General features: G+C 42.7%; 1 long non-coding RNA gene and 1 pseudogene across 1 annotated transcript; both read left to right on the top strand.

The window, feature by feature from the left end:
* Positions 1-1,761: 1,761 nt before the first annotated feature.
* On the top strand, positions 1,762-9,051 carry LOC115182678 (microfibril-associated glycoprotein 4-like; annotated as a pseudogene).
* Positions 9,052-14,447: 5,396 nt separating this feature from the next.
* On the top strand, positions 14,448-15,257 carry LOC115182679 (uncharacterized). Its single transcript, XR_003873836.1, has 2 exons — positions 14,448-14,535; positions 15,087-15,257. It is a non-coding gene; the product is annotated as an uncharacterized LOC115182679 (long non-coding RNA).
* Positions 15,258-17,562: the final 2,305 nt, after the last annotated feature.

Below are 17,562 nucleotides of genomic sequence, written 5' to 3'. Positions count from 1 at the left end.
CAGTCAGACATACAGATAGAGAGACAGTCAGACATACAGTCAGACAGAGAAAGGGAGAGTACTGCCCCCAGGTGGGGTATTCCAGCATTGCACAGTGAAGGGACTGTGTGTGTGGGTGTGTGAGTTGTTACTTATTAGCACTAATCAACGCTGGCTTCCATGCCTCATTCCAGGTCCATGAGGAAGCTGTATTAAAGAGGGGAGGAGAGGGAGGAGAGGAAATGAAGGGAGTAAACAGGATATGGATCTTCTGTCCCTTCTGACCTTGGGGTCATTACATTATGATGACACACACACACATTCACACACGGCCCATCAACGAATCCTGCTGGGGAGCGAGCGAGAGGCCTTCTTCCATCCATCAGCAGGCCCAGAGAGAAGCCTGGAGCTAGATTTACACTCTCCCCAGATTGAGGCATCAACACTGGGGCAGTTCTCTGCATGCTGAGGCAGTCTCTGGGGGGAGGGCTGGGGGAATGGAGGTGTTAGCAAGGCTGGACTATGTCAACCTACCAAGGTTGGTAGGGAGAGATAGAAAGAGGTACTCCCATAACCCCCCTGTTCTGTACCTGCCCTCCCCCTCTCCCCTCCTTCTCCCCCTCCCCCTCTCCCCTTCTCCCCTACCCCTATCCCTCTCATCCCCTCCCCTTCTCCCTCTCATCCCCTCCCCTTCTCCCCCCTCCCCAGCTACACACACACACGCACGCATGCACACACACATAGACACATAAAGACAACCAGACAGGTGTGTGGTTCCCACCATGTCTAGTTTAGACCAGGTAGTGCAGCCTTGGTTAGGGGCTATAAGACAGACAGACAGACAGGTGTGTGGTTCCCACCATGTCTAGTTTAGACCAGGTAGTGCAGCCTTGGTTAGGGGCTATAAGACAGACAGATAGACAGGTGTGTGGTTCCCACCATGTCTAGTTTAGACCAGGTAGTGCAGCCTTGGTTAGGGGCTATAAGACAGACAGATAGACAGGTGTGTGGTTCCCACCATGTCTAGTTTAGACCAGGTAGTGCAGCCTTGGTTAGGGGCTATAAGACAGACAGATAGACAGGTGTGTGGTTCCCACCATGTCTAGTTTAGACCAGGTAGTGCAGCCTTGGTTAGGGGCTATAAGACAGACAGATAGACAGGTGTGTGGTTCCCACCATGTCTAGTTTAGACCAGGTAGTGCAGCCTTGGTTAGGGGCTATAAGACAGACAGATAGACAGGTGTGTGGTTCCCACCATGTCTAGTTTAGACCAGGTAGTGCAGCCTTGGTTAGGGGCTATAAGACAGACAGATAGACAGGTGTGTGGTTCCCACCATGTCTAGTTTAGACCAGGTAGTGCAGCCTTGGTTAGGGGCTATAAGACAGCTACCCACTCTTCAGGATGAAGGTATGACTTTACTAACTATTAACACTGATATGATATGTACCATATCCATGAGAAGTAGATCATTTAAAACGTTTTACTGTACCGTTTTAAAAGTTGTCTGACTGTTATGAGAGGTTACGTGTGGGTCTAAAGTTGTCTGACTGTTATGAGAAGTTATGTGTGGGTCTAAAGTTGTCTGACTGTTATGAGAGGTTATGTGTGTATCTCTAATCCCCCTCTCTATCTCCCTCCTCTTTCTCTTTCCCCCCCGTGTCTCTCTCCCTTCCCTTATCTCTGTCCCTACTTCCCTCTCCCCCCTCTCCCCCCTCTCTTCCCTCGCTGTCCTTCTCCCCCTTATCTCTGCTCTCTCGATCTATCTCTCATCCTCTCTCTGCCCTCTCTCTCTGCCCTCTCTCTCTGCCCTCTCTCTCTCCTCTCAGGTGTTCCAGAGGAGAATGGATGGAACAGAGAACTTCTACAGACCCTGGGCACACTACAAATCTGGCTTTGGGAACGTGGCTGGAGAGTACTGGCTGGGTGAGTCCTCCTCAGATCTGAGAAAACCAAACGAGAAGAAGTTAGGGGAAGGGGTTAGGAGCTAGGGGAAGGGGCTAGGGGCTAGAGGAAGGGGCTAGGACCTAGGGGAAGGGGCTAGGAGCTAGGGGAAGGGGTTAGGAGCTATGGGAATGGGGTTAGGAGCTAGGAGCTAGAGGAAGGAGCTAGGAGAAAGGGCTAGGAGCTAGAGGAAGGGGCTAGGAACTAGAGAAAGGGGTTAGGAGCTAGGGGAAGGGGCTAGGAACTAGAGAAAGGGGTTAGGAGCTAGGGGAAGGGGCTAGGAGCAAGAGGAAGGTGCTAAGAGCTAGAGGAAGGGGCTAAGAGCTAGAGGAAGGGGCTAGGAGCTAAGGGAAGGGGCTAGGAGTTGGGGAAGAGGCTAGGAGCTAAGGGAAGGGGCTAGGAGTTGGGGAAGGGGAAGGGGCTAGGAGTAAAAGGAAGGGGTTAGGAGCTAGAGGAAGGGGCTAGGAGCTAGAAGAAGGGGCTAGGAGCTAGAGGAAGGGTCTAGGAGCTAAGGAAAGGGGATAGGAGGTAAGGAAAGGAAAGGAACTAGGAGCTGAAATGTAACAGGACCTTTATGCTTTCTGTTCTTGTCAGGTCTGGACAACATCTTCCTCCTGACGATGAGGAAGAAGAATGAGCTGAGAGTGGACATGGAGGACTTTGAGGGAGGGAAAGTTTATGCTAAATACACGTCCTTCTCCATTGATCCTGAGAACTACGGATACACACTGAGACTGGGCAGTTATGTAGACGGAGGGGCAGGTGAGTTCTTCGTCTTCATCAGCTTTAACATCATCATCGCCTATGGTGTCACATCATAACTCTTCCACTGTGTGTGTGTTTAGTTCCTAAAGGTTGTTGCAAATGTGAACTACCACTGATGCTCATGCTTCCATCACAAAGTTTAGAGTGAAGAGTTCCGTCTTAAAGGAAAACTCAACCCAAAACTCAACCCAAATTTGTACTTTAAAATACATAAATCCCTGTCAAAAATGCATTCTATGGGGATGATTTCTATATTTTGAAAGTTACATATCTTGAAAACCTGATTAGTGACATGCAAATAATTTTGTTTGAGATAATGCCAAGAGTGTGCAAAGCTGTCATCAAGTCAATGGGTGGCTACTTTGAAGAATCTCAAATATATTTGGATTTGTTGAACACTTTCTTGGTTTCTACATGATTCCATATGTGTTATTTAATAGTTTTGATGTCTTCACTATTATTCTACAATGTAGAAAATAGTAAAAAATTAAGAAAGCCCCTTGAATGATCAGGTGTGTCCAAACTGTTGACTGGTACTGTACATATTTGCATAAATCTAGTCAGGTGTATTTTGTAGCTTTTGGCGAATGCGTTCTAATGATCTAAAGTCGTGCTGTTGCTGCTTCCTGTAAACACACAGTCCAGTTCATAGTGAATGATGGCAGGCCCTACTTCCTGTAAACACACACAGTCCAGTTCAAAGTGAATGATGGCAGGCCCTACTGCCTGGAAACACACATTCCAGTTCAAAGGGAATGATGGCAGGCCCTACTTCCTGTAAACACACACAGTCCAGTTCACAGGGAATGATGGCAGGCCCTACTTCCTGTAAACACACACAGTCCAGTTCAAAGTGAATGATGGCAGGCCCTACTTCCTGTAAACACACACAGTCCAGTTCAAAGTGAATGATGACAGGCCCTACTTCCTGTAAACACAGTCCAGTTCAAAGTGAATGATGGCAGGCCTGTGTGGCAAACGGCTTATTTACATAAAAGCCTACTGTAGTTGTGATTGGCTATGGCACACCGGTCTGTGTAGACTCTGGTCCTGGACGAGACAGATGTTTTTATTATGTTTATTTACTGCAGTGTCTATTAATTGTCCAAAAGCACGGCCGCTTTCCCACTCTATATTGCTATACAATTTTCACAAATGCCTTAGTCTACTATGTAACCTTTGTTTAACTAGGCAAGTCAGTTAAGAACAAGTTCTTATTTACAATGACAGCCTACCCCAGGCGATGCTGGGCCAATTGTGCGCCGCCCTACGGGACTCCCAATCACAGCCAGTTGTGATACAGCCTGGATTCGAACCAGGGTGTCTGTAGTGACACCTCTAGCACTGAGATGCAGTGCCTTAGACATCTGCACCACTCGGGAGCCCCAGGCTGCGTAATTCCCAAACTGTGAAAGTATGAAAACGTGAAAATTACCATATCTGTCACGTTGTATAAATGATTGGAGACAGGCGCAGCAATACGTAATAGTGGATTTTAATAAACCACCCAAAATATACAACATGCCATGAAAAGGCACGGGGACGAAGCCCAAAACAAACACGTATACAAAAATACAGGGATGTAACCCAAACAAAAGAGCGAAGGTAAACCTATAGTAAATACACAGGATGAGACCCGTAATACAATACACGGGACGAGACCCGTAATACAATACACGGGACGAGACCCGTAATACAATACACGGGACGAGACCCGTAATAACACTTGCGCAATACACGCAGCATGAAAGCCGAAACAACAAAGCACAGGTACTCACAAGACCAACGGACATGGGAACAATAACCCACAAGACAATGGTGAACAAAGGGCACAATAGTCCAATTCCTAATCAGGGGGAAAGGGAACCAGGCTTGCATAATGAGAAAGTTTAGTGACGCCTAGAGGCCGGTGACGTAATCCTCCGGAACTGGTGCACGTAATGAGCAGCAGTACCGGGAGGATCCATGACAATATCTAAGTGGTTGCTTGTCCCCCCCCCCTAAAAAAAAGATTTAAAGGTGTCATATTCTTCCTGGGGGTGTATATGAACCGATTTTAATAAGATTTAATGTTGCTAAAACGCTGTCAGTTCCACTTTCATTTAAAAGTATTTTTTACCAAACCAATCACAGATTCCTCCTTGAACACATTGCATTTCAACCTCCGCATAGTGATCACAAAATATGACACTTGTGGATAAGAATGACCTATAACATGTTCCAAAACAGTCATGTTAGTAATATTGTAAGTATTGTGTTTCATATATGTCTGTCTCCCTGTTGATTTGAAGGTAATATACACTATGGGAGACAATACTTAACATATATGCACTGTTTTGACAGGTATTATATATCATTCTAATGCACAGATATAATTCAAAATTTTAAGGCCACTATGAGGGAAAGAAATAATGTGTTCATGTTAGGCTTCCAAATATGAACACAAGTCTGTGATTCAGATCCCCATTTTGGCACATTTATTCAACATGTATGGTCATATATAACAAAATATCTGAACAGCAAACCTGTTTCATTTTATTTGGTCTTCCACACTACCTTAAGCATTAAGACATTTAACCAGTTTACTGTGCTCTGTCTGTTGGTTTAACCAGGCTACTGTGCTCTGTCTGTTGGTTTAACCAGTTTACTGTGCTCTGTCTGTTGGTTTAACCAGGTTACTGTGCTCTGTCTGTTGGTATCTGGTTCGACCAGGCTATTGTGCTCTGTCTGTTGGTACCTGGTTCGACCAGGCTATTGTGCTCTGTCTGTTGGTACCTGGTTCGACCAGGCTATTGTGCTCTGTCTGTTGGTACCTGGTTCGACCAGGCTATTGTGCTCTGTCTGTTGGTACCTGGTTCGACCAGGCTACAGTGCTCTGTCTGTTGGTACCTGGTTTAACCAGGCTACAGTGCTCTGTCTGTTGGTATCTGGTTCGACCAGGCTACAGTGCTCTGTCTGTTGGTATCTGGTTCGACCAGGCTACTGTGCTCTGTCTGTTGGTACCTGGTTCGACCAGGCTACAGTGCTCTGTCTGTTGGTACCTGGTTCGACCAGGCTACAGTGCTCTGTCTGTTGGTATCTGGTTCGACCAGGCTACTGTGCTCTGTCTGTTGGTACCTGGTTTAACCAGGCTACTGTGTTCTGTCTGTTGGTACCTGGTTTAACCAGGCTACAGTGCTCTGTCTGTTGGTACCTGGTTTAACCAGGCTACAGTGCTCTGTCTGTTGGTATCTGGTTTAACCAGGCTACTGTGCTCTGTCTGTTGGTACCTGGTTTAACCAGGTTACTGTACTCTGTCTGTTGGTATCTGGTTTAACCAGGCTACTGTGCTCTGTCTGTTGGTTCCTGGTTTAACCAGGCTACTGTGCTCTGTCTGTTGGTACCTGGTTTAACCAGGCTACTGTGCTCTGTCTGTTGGTACCTGGTTCGACCAGGCTACAGTGCTCTGTCTGTTGGTACCTGGTTCGACCAGGCTACAGTGCTCTGTCTGTTGGTATCTGGTTCGACCAGGCTACTGTGCTCTGTCTGTTGGTACCTGGTTTAACCAGGCTACAGTGCTCTGTCTGTTGGTACCTGGTTTAACCAGGCTACAGTGCTCTGTCTGTTGGTATCTGGTTTAACCAGGCTACTGTGCTCTGTCTGTTGGTACCTGGTTTAACCAGGTTACTGTACTCTGTCTGTTGGTATCTGGTTTAACCAGGCTACTGTGCTCTGTCTGTTGGTTCCTGGTTTAACCAGGCTACTGTGCTCTGTCTGTTGGTACCTGGTTTAACCAGGCTACTGTGCTCTGTCTGTTGGTACCTGGTTTAACCAGGCTACTGTGCTCTGTCTGTTGGTTGTGGTTTAACCAGGCTACTGTGTTCTGTCTGTTGGTACCTGGTTCGACCAGGCTACTGTGCTCTGTCTGTTGGTACCTGGTTTAACCAGGCTACAGTGCTCTGTCTGTTGGTACCTGGTTTAACCAGGTTACTGTGTTCTGTCTGTTGGTTCCTGGTTTAACCAGGCTACTGTACTCTGTCTGTTGGTTGTGGTTTAACCAGGCTACTGTGCTCTGTCTGTTGGTTCCTGGTTTAACCAGGCTACTGTGTTCTGTCTGTTGGTACCTGGTTTAACCAGGCTACTGTGCTCTGTCTGTTGGTACCTGGTTTAACCAGGTTACTGTACTCTGTCTGTTGGTTGTGGTTTAACCAGGCTACTGTGCTCTGTCTGTTGGTACCTGGTTTAACCAGGCTACTGTGCTCTGTCTGTTGGTACCTGGTTTAACCAGGCTACTGTGTTCTGTCTGTTGGTATCTGGTTTAACCAGGCTACTGTGTTCTGTCTGTTGGTATCTGGTTTAACCAGGTTACTGTGCTCTGTCTGTTGTACCTGGTTTAACCAGGCTACAGTGCTCTGTCTGTTGGTTGTGGTTTAACCAGGCTACTGTGCTCTGTCTGCTGGTTGTGGTTTAACCAGGTTACTGTACTCTGTCTGTTGGTACCTGGTTTAACCAGGCTACTGTGTTCTGTCTGTTGGTACCTGGTTTAACCAGGCTACTGTGCTCTGTCTGTTGGTACCTGATTTAACCAGGCTACTGTGCTCTGTCTGTTGTACCTGGTTTAACCAGGTTACTGTGTTCTGTCTGTTGGTTCCTGGTTTAACCAGGCTACTGTACTCTGTCTGTTGGTTGTGGTTTAACCAGGCTACTGTGCTCTGTCTGTTGGTTCCTGGTTTAACCAGGCTACTGTGTTCTGTCTGTTGGTACCTGGTTTAACCAGGCTACTGTGCTCTGTCTGTTGGTACCTGGTTTAACCAGGTTACTGTACTCTGTCTGTTGGTTGTGGTTTAACCAGGCTACTGTGCTCTGTCTGTTGGTACCTGGTTTAACCAGGCTACAGTGCTCTGTCTGTTGGTACCTGGTTTAACCAGGTTACTGTGTTCTGTCTGTTGGTTCCTGGTTTAACCAGGCTACTGTACTCTGTCTGTTGGTTGTGGTTTAACCAGGCTACTGTGCTCTGTCTGTTGGTTCCTGGTTTAACCAGGCTACTGTGTTCTGTCTGTTGGTACCTGGTTTAACCAGGCTACTGTGCTCTGTCTGTTGGTACCTGGTTTAACCAGGTTACTGTACTCTGTCTGTTGGTTGTGGTTTAACCAGGCTACTGTGCTCTGTCTGTTGGTACCTGGTTTAACCAGGCTACTGTGCTCTGTCTGTTGGTACCTGGTTTAACCAGGCTACTGTGTTCTGTCTGTTGGTATCTGGTTTAACCAGGCTACTGTGTTCTGTCTGTTGGTATCTGGTTTAACCAGGTTACTGTGCTCTGTCTGTTGTACCTGGTTTAACCAGGCTACAGTGCTCTGTCTGTTGGTTGTGGTTTAACCAGGCTACTGTGCTCTGTCTGCTGGTTGTGGTTTAACCAGGTTACTGTACTCTGTCTGTTGGTACCTGGTTTAACCAGGCTACTGTGTTCTGTCTGTTGGTACCTGGTTTAACCAGGCTACTGTGCTCTGTCTGTTGGTACCTGGTTTAACCAGGCTACTGTGCTCTGTCTGTTGTACCTGGTTTAACCAGGTTACTGTGTTCTGTCTGTTGGTACCTGGTTTAACCAGGCTACTGTGCTCTGTCTGTTGGTACCTGGTTTAACCAGGTTACTGTACTCTGTCTGTTGGTACCTGGTTTAACCAGGCTACTGTGTTCTGTCTGCTGGTACCTTTTTTAACTCTGTTTGTTGGTTGATTCTCAGGGGACTCCATGTCGTATCGCAACGGCATGAAGTTCAGCACCTATGACAAAGACCAGGATACCTGGGGAGACCACTGTGCCAGACGCTTCATGGTGGATTCTGGTACGGTGCCTGTATGCATGCTAACCCTAACGCCCTGTACGCCCCACATCCGGCCACATCTTTCACTCATGTGTCTGTTTCTTGGCTTCACTGGAAAGGGGCAAACTACTCTCTGAAAAGCATTTCCTTTAAGATCAGGGCTGTCTCTGATGCTGTGGCTGTCCAGGAGCAGGAGTAACATACCTGACTCTATCAGTCCTGACCTAATGTCACCATCTCAAAATTACTACAGAAATAGAATATGGAGGAGGGGGCACCAGAGCTAGCCAGAGAGACACTGACACCTAGAGAACAATATGGTCACTACATCATCACTATAACACTGACACCTAGAGAACAACATGGTCACTACATTATCACTATAACACTGACACCTAGAGAGCAATATGGTCACTACATTATCACTATAACACTGACACCTAGAGAGCAATATGGTCACTACATTATCACTATAACACTGACACCTAGAGAGCAATATGGTCACTACATTATCACTATAACACTGACACCTAGAGAGCAATATGGTCACTACATCATCACTATTGTTATAACCTTGGGTGTTAAAGTAGTGTTTCATGTTATAGCAGCATGATGGGCTCTCTGTCTCTTGAGACAAATGTTACTTGATTCAAATAATAAAAGTATTTCAAAGACAAATTCACTGCATTCTGTCTTTTATTTACTGTATGTACGCATGTATTTTTTAAATAAAATCAATCAGATTGGATGGCTGAATGTGTCTGAGTCAAGGTTGTGATCTTAGAGTTTTCAATGCAAAATGGTTGTGTGTATCCATTATAATCATCTTCATCATCATATTCACAATCTTCATCATCATCATATTCATCATCATCATCATATTCTTCATCATCATCATCATATTCATCATCATCATATTCATCATCATCATCATATTCATCATCTTCATCATCTTCATCATAATCATCATAATATTTATCATCATATTCATCATCATCTTCATCATCATCATAATCATCATATTAATAATCTTCATCATCATCATATTCATCATCATATTCATCATCATCATATTCATCATCATCATACTCATCATCATCATCATCATCATATTCATCATCATCATATTCATCATCATCATATTCATCATCATATTCATCATCATATTCATCATCATCATCATCATCATCATCATATTCATCATCTTCATCATCATCATATTCACAATATTCATCATCATCAAATTCATCATCATATTCATCATCATCATATTCATCATCATCATACTCATCATCATCATCATCATCATATTCATCATCATCATATTCATCATCATCATATTCATCATCATATTCATCATCATATTCATCATCATCATCATCATCATCATCATATTCATCATCTTCATCATCATCATATTCACAATATTCATCATCATCAAATTCATCATCATCATCAAATTCATCATCATCATCATATTCATCATCATCATCATATTCGTCATCATCATTTTCATCATCATCATATTCATCATCATTATCATCATCATATTCATCATCATCATATTCATATTCATCATCATCATCATCATTATCATCATACGCATCATCATCATATTCATCATCATATTCATCATCATCATCATCTTCATCATCATCATATTCATCATCATCATCATATTCATCATCATCATCATCATCATCATCATATTCATCATCATCATCTTCATCATTATCATAATCATCATCATCATCATATTCATCATCATCATATTCATCATCATCTTCATCATTATATTCATCATCATCATATTCATCATCATCATCATCATCATCATATTCATCATCATCATCATCATCATATTCATCATCATCATCATCATATTCATTATCATCATCTTCATCATCATCTTCATCATCATCTTCATCATCATCATCATCATATTCATCATCATCATCTTCATCATCATCATCATAATCTTTATCATCATCATATTCATCATCATTATATTCTTCATCATCTTCATCATCGTCATTACATCATCATCATCATATTCATCATCATCATCATCATCATCATCATCATCATATGCATCATCATCATATACATCATCATCATCTTCATCATATTCATCATCATTATATTCTTCATCATCTTCATCATCATCTTCATCATAATCATCATTATCATCATCATATTCATCATCATCATCATCATCATCATATTCATCATCATCATCATATTCATCTACATCATCATATTCATCATCATCATCATCATCATCATATTCATCATCATCATCATTGTCATCATATTCATCATCATAATCATTATCATATTTATCATCTTCATCATCATCATCATCATATTCATCATCATCATCATCATATTCATCATCAGCTTCATCATCATATTCATCATCATCATCGTCATATTCATCATCATCATCATATTCATCATCATCATCATCATATTCATCATCATCATCATTTTCATCATCTTCATCATCATCATATTCATCATCATCATCATCATATTCATAATCATCATCATCATATTGATCATCATCATCATCATCATATTCATCATCATCATGATCATATTCATCATCATCATCATATTCATCATCATCATTTTCATCATCATCATATTTATCATCATCATCATCATATTCATATTCATCATCTCCATCATCATCATATTCATTGTCATTATCATCTTCATCATCATATTCATCATTATCATCATATTCATCATCATCATATTCATCATCATCTTCATCATCATCATCATCATCATCATATTCATCATCATCATATTCATCATCATCGTCATCATTATCATCATATTCATCATCATCATATTCATCATCATCTTCATCATCATCATCATCATCATATTCATCATTAACATATTCATCATCATCATCATATTCATCATCATCATCATATTCATCATCGTCATCATCATCATCATTTTCATCATCATCATCATATTCATCATCATCATCATCTTAATCATCATCATCATCATATTCATCATCATCATCATATTCATCATCATCATCATATTCATCATCATCATCATCATATTCATCATCATATTCATCATCATCATATTCATCATCATAATATTCATCATCATCATCATATTCATCATCATATTCATCATCATATTCATCATCATATTCATCATCATCATCATATTCATCATCATATTCATCATCATCATATTCATCATCATCATATTCATCATTATCATCATCATCATAAAAGGACAACCCGATCCGGGACCAGGCTTCCTCTAACCCTTCATCACAGGGCGCCAGCTTCAAAATTCACAACCCACTTCCTTGTATCTTACATGTTGTTCTGCCAGTAATCAAGTGTAATTATTACTATAATGTTACTGTACCAAAGACTGTACCAAAGACACGCTTTATCTACTGGAAGACTGTGTGCGTGTGTGTGTGTGTGATGTATTTCTACAGACCTAAAGTCCTTATCTTCATGTTCATCACAGACCTGTCAATACCAGAAAGGACCTGGTCCAACCACCACATCCTTTAGGGGTTCTTCAAACGTAAACTGTGGGGGAAGCCCTATAAGTTATTTGAAGAACTCTTTAAAGGGATTTTTCAAAGAACACCTTTTAATGGATCGTCGAAGAACCTTTTGAAGAACCTTTTGGGTCTAATTTTTTAACAACCTCCCTCCCCTATTATTATTATTTTAATGGCAAACTTTGTCATCAAGTCTGGCATTCTCTGGATTTAGGGTGCTTTCAAGACAACTGGGAACTCTGAAGAAAAAAAACAAGATTGAATCATGACGTCAGTGATCTTCAGGTCGTAGCGCTAGAAAAAGGCCCGAGTTCCGAATTTACAATTCCGAGTTGGATGAAAGTTTTCCCAGTCCGTAGCTCGTTTTTCCCCGAGTTCCCAGTTGTCTTGAACTCACTAAAGTCCGATTTTGTAGTTCAGAGTTAACAGTTGTTTTGAGCGTGGCACAAATCATGTTTCATTGACAGCATGGCCAATGTTGAATGTTTATCATTTTAAACTAGGAAAACAGACCATTAATCTTAGACTTGGGACCACACAGCCACTCCACTGAATAGCAGGCTAATGATGGCTTTGTAATGCTTGCAGTTAGCCGCTGATTCCTTCCAAACCACTCATTGTTGAATTTGCAATTTCCAACCTGTTGTGTAATGTTTATGTCCAATGGCCCATGAGAACCAATACGTTTTATCTATAACTTCTCTTAATTAATTATCTTCATATGACAAGGATGAAAAAGGATTTGGCAGCAGATTGTTGACTTGATTCATGATGATGACTGCTAGCTAAGATTTTGAAAGTATGATTTTGACATGATCAGTCCAATCAAAGCTACGGTAGATATAGTGTGATTTAACGTCATTTTATCAGTGGCAAATGACCTTGAGCCTTCTTAGATGTCCACTTCTAATGTAACTACAGTAGCACCCGAGGGGCTTGAATTTTCGTGCTCTACCCTATGACTTGCCGGGGACATAGTGTCCCCATGAGTGACAGAACACTGAGCCAATCACTGCGCACGCTCCGTATTTTCTGCTGGCTTGCCACACCACCACAGAAAGCACTGAGCTAGGCTGAAACACCTGCATTTTGGAGCTGCCTTACTCAAGAAAACAAAGAAGAGACCATGTTTGCATGTGGCTTTATTAACTTAATGATTTATTTATTTTTTACATTGTTTGCAAACTGATATGTGACACGTATTAATGCCAAAATAACATGCAAAACAGGAAAGATAGTGTTTTTGTTTTCCTAAAAATATGGGGCTCAAAACATGACGGGTCACCACTGCAATTGATATACCTTTATATGCCTCCTTGTCTGTTTACCTGCAGACACAGACACACAAGTGAGAAGTTCAGTCATCTGCACCCAATACAGCTAGCCATCAACATATTCTTATAGCCTACATGTTCTTACCTCTTTGTTGATTGATATCCATTGAATTGTGTCTATTTTCTTTTTAGAAAGATTTGCACAAATATGAAAAGATAGATGGTATCATCATTAAACAATATCAATGTACATCATACAAGGGACAAACCTTACCTTAAATTGAGGAGATCTGCACCTGCTGTCCTTTGAAATTCAAATCCAAATGTTTCAGTTGGGCAGTTAGGTTCCTGCAAGAACCCCCACCAACTAATGAGGTTCCTCGATGAACCCCATCTCCTGTGGGGTTCTTGGAAGAACCTTTGGGGGGCATTTTCAGTGTCAAGAACCCGAAGGTTCTTCAAAGAACTTCTAAGGATCTTAGAAGAACCCTTGTTGAACCCCTATTTTTTTAGAGTGTACACTAGCTCATACTGGATTAAGCGTACATTTTCGTTATCCGTAATTTCGTTCGTTATTTTTAAGTCTTGGTTCCAATAGTTTACATTTACATTTTTACATTTAAGTCATTTAGCAGACGCTCTTATCCAGAGCGACTTACAAAGTTTATATTGTTTTCTCAGAGATTGTCAGTTGGATAGGCTCTCGGCAAGGTTTTCTTTATCTTAACTATCACATGAATATCTTTCTCTGACTCAGATAGGATTTATCCGTTTTTTTTAATGTACATTTCATTAAGAATGATAAAAAAAGAGAGAGGCTTTCCATAAAACTGTAATATGAAATGTTATATTAGATTGTAAATAAAATGTGCACATTAGTGCTTTAGATTTCTATGTAGGGGAAAAAAATACTGTAATAAAAATTTAAGAATAAAATAAAGATAATTGTTATGAACTATTAAGGGATATGTGTGGGCGTCAGTTGCAGCGATAAACTGGGGCATGTAATACCAGAAACAACCACTTCCTGTCAGACTTGAGCCGTAAACCGGTGTGCTTTAGAACCTGTCTGGAAAACAGGTAAAACCGGAGAGAGGCGGGGCCGCAGCATACCGACTGATGTTGACCGCCTCGGTTCCCACTATTTAACACAGCCACAAAGTCAAAATTGGCTACATCATTAAAAATTCACGAAAACAACTATTTGTATAAGGTCAGTAGTGTGGTTAAGGTTAGTTTTAAAATCACATTTAAGGAAGAGGAATTGTAGAAATAGTCGGGGTTTATGACTGGTAGCTGGTAACGACCAAGTTCTCTGGGCTTTCTGAAAGTGTGGCCAACGCGCACACGGTTTAGTCCTCTTGATATTCTCATATCGTTATTATCGTAATAACAGGCTCGTCGTCGTGGTATTGATTCTGACAGTAATGGTAGATTAGTTACTTATTATTGTAATGGTTGTAGCAATGAATTAAAGTATGTAGGAAACATGAAAATAATTAATTTTACAGCCCACTACTCACTCAGATTTCCTAGATTGGTTAGGCGGGCAAACGTTAAACGTACAAAAAGTGCGTTACACACAGGTAAATAAGCAACATTTAAGATGTGATATTAAAAGGTATAAATGTGTTTCCCATTTTGGTATAAACCTTGACAGTTGAAGGAATGAACCTCGGCTCCTTTAAGACCAAACATTCGCGACATGAAATGTGGAAAGACTGGTGACCAACCCTCCCTCTCTTGTCTTGCGACCAAAACTAGTTTCAAGACGACCGGGCGAAAACATTTTCTTTCCCTTGGAGGAACGGATGATTGAGGCGTCAACTTCCCGACATTTCCTCCGACATCTCCCCTCTCCAGACTAAAGTTTGTGGATCGTCCAGGAGTTTGGGAAATCCAGATTGATAGAAAGCCTCATTTGTCTGTCGGTGGGAACTTTGAAAACATGGATTGGGGGACGGATCTTTGGGTAAGGACATATGCACTAGTTACAGTAGCTAGCCAGCTACAGTATCCTTAACTACACAATAACAGCAAATTCCCCGGAGAATGTGATTGTTTTTTTGCTGTCTCAAAATAATACATGCATTTGACATATTGTTTTCAACTGTTAACTCTAACAAAGTTGATGACAACTCAAGGCAAGTAGACTAAAGTAGCTTGTAGTTTGAGGGCGGCTGTTATTTCGCAATGTTGCGTACCTTGACATCATAAAGGTGACTTAGCTAGCTAGGCTTCTGTAAAGGATAGATTTTTTTTTGTCCTTCAACCGCATATAAACTAGTTACAGCCCATATGATCATGTTCAACGCATAAGCAAGTCATTGATGTTATCATAATATTGAGTTGGTTTGTATTGAATTACTCGTGTTTTGTGCGTGCGGTGACGAGGTGTCAACTGTTATTGAACCAACTCAGGTGAACCATATTGTCAGGGGTTATGGGCAGTCTGATCTCACCAGGGGAGTACTAGAATGGAGTTAGACACTGGTCTATGGTCAGTTTTGAGATGATCCAACTCGTGTAGTGATGGTAGTGTATGCTGATCCTAGATCTGAATCAAAAGGACTTCTACAGTTCATAGCCACAGGCCAGTCAGGCTTGTAGTAGGGTTTCAGTCAGGTCATGCACTCTATGCAGACAGTCTATGTCCTACGTGGCACCCCATTCCCTATATAGTGCACTACTTTTGACCAGGGCCCATGTTCACGAAGCGTCTCAGAGTAGGAGTGCTGATCTAGGATCAGTTTGGCCTTTTTATTTAGACCCTGAATAATAAGAGGTGATCCTGGTCACTGATCAGCAGTGCTACTCTGAGATGCTTTGTGAATATGTGCCCAGGGTCCATGGGGCCCTGGTCTAGTATGTAGGGAATAGGAGCCAATTTGGGCCCAGGTCTAGTATGTAGGGAATAGGAGGCCATGTGGGCCCATGGTGCTCTGGTCTAGTATGTAGGGAATAGGCCATTTGGGCTCTGGTCTAGTATGTAGGGAATAGGAGGCCATTTGGGCCCATGGGGAATAGGAGGCCATTTGGGCCCATGGGGAATAGGAGGCCATTTGGGCTCTGGTCTAGTATGTAGGGAATAGGAGGCCATGTGGGCCCAGGTCTAGTATGTAGGGAATAGGAGGCCGTGTGGGCCCATGGTGCTCTGGTCTAGTATGTAGGGAATAGGAGGCCATTTGGGCCCTGATCTAGTATGTAGGGAATAGGAGGCCATTTGGGCCCTGGTCTAGTATGTAGGGAATAGGAGGCCATTTGGGCCCTGATCTAGCATGTAGGGAATAGGAGGCCATTTGGGCCCTGATCTAGCATGTAGGGAATAGGAGGCCATTTGGGCTCTGGTCTAGTATGTAGGGAATAGGAGGCCATTTGGGGCCTGGTCTATTATGTAGGGAATAGGAGGCCATTTGGGGCCCATGGGGCCCTGGTCTAGTATGTAGGGAATAGGAGGCCATTTGGGCCCTGGTCTAGTATGTAGGGAATAGGAGGCCATTTTGGCATAGGTCTAGTATGTAGGGAACAGAAGGCCATTTGGGCCCTGGTCTAGTATGTAGGGAATACAAGGCCATTTGGGCCCATGGGGAATAGGAGGCCATTTGGGCCCTGGTCTAGTATGTAGGGAATAGGAGGCCATTTGGGCACAGATCTAGTATGTAGGGAATAGGAGGCCATTTGGGCCCATGGGGAATAGGAGGCCATTTGGGCCCTGGTCTAGTATGTAGGGAATAGGAGGCCATTTTGGCATAGGTCTAGTATGTAGGGAACAGAAGGCCATTTGGGCCCTGGTCTAGTATGTAGGGAATACAAGGCCATTTGGGCCCATGGGGAATAGGAGGCCATTTGGGCCCTGGTCTAGTATGTAGGGAATAGGAGGCCATTTGGGCACAGATCTAGTATGTAGGGAATAGGAGGCCATTTGGGCCCTGATCTAGCATGTAGGGAATAGGAGGCCATTTGGGCACAGCTGTAGTATGTAGGGAATAGGAGGCCATTTGGGCCCATGGGGAATAGGAGGCCATGTGGGCCCATGGTGCTCTGGTCTAGTATGTAGGGAATAGGAGGCCATTTGGGCCCTGGTCTAGTATGTAGGGAATAGGAGGCCATTTGGGCACAGCTCTAGTATGTAGGGAATAGGAGGCCATTTGGGCCCTGATCTAGCATGTAGGGAATAGGAGGCCATTTGGGCCCTCATCTAGTATGTAGGGAATAGGAGGCCATTTGGGCCCTGATCAGT

The sequence above is a fragment of the Salmo trutta genome, unplaced genomic scaffold (genome assembly GCF_901001165.1).
Source record: "Salmo trutta unplaced genomic scaffold, fSalTru1.1, whole genome shotgun sequence".
Classification (NCBI taxonomy): Eukaryota; Metazoa; Chordata; class Actinopteri; order Salmoniformes; family Salmonidae; genus Salmo; species Salmo trutta.
Note: the sequence above shows the minus strand (reverse complement) of the source record. Positions and strands in the feature narration are given on the sequence as shown.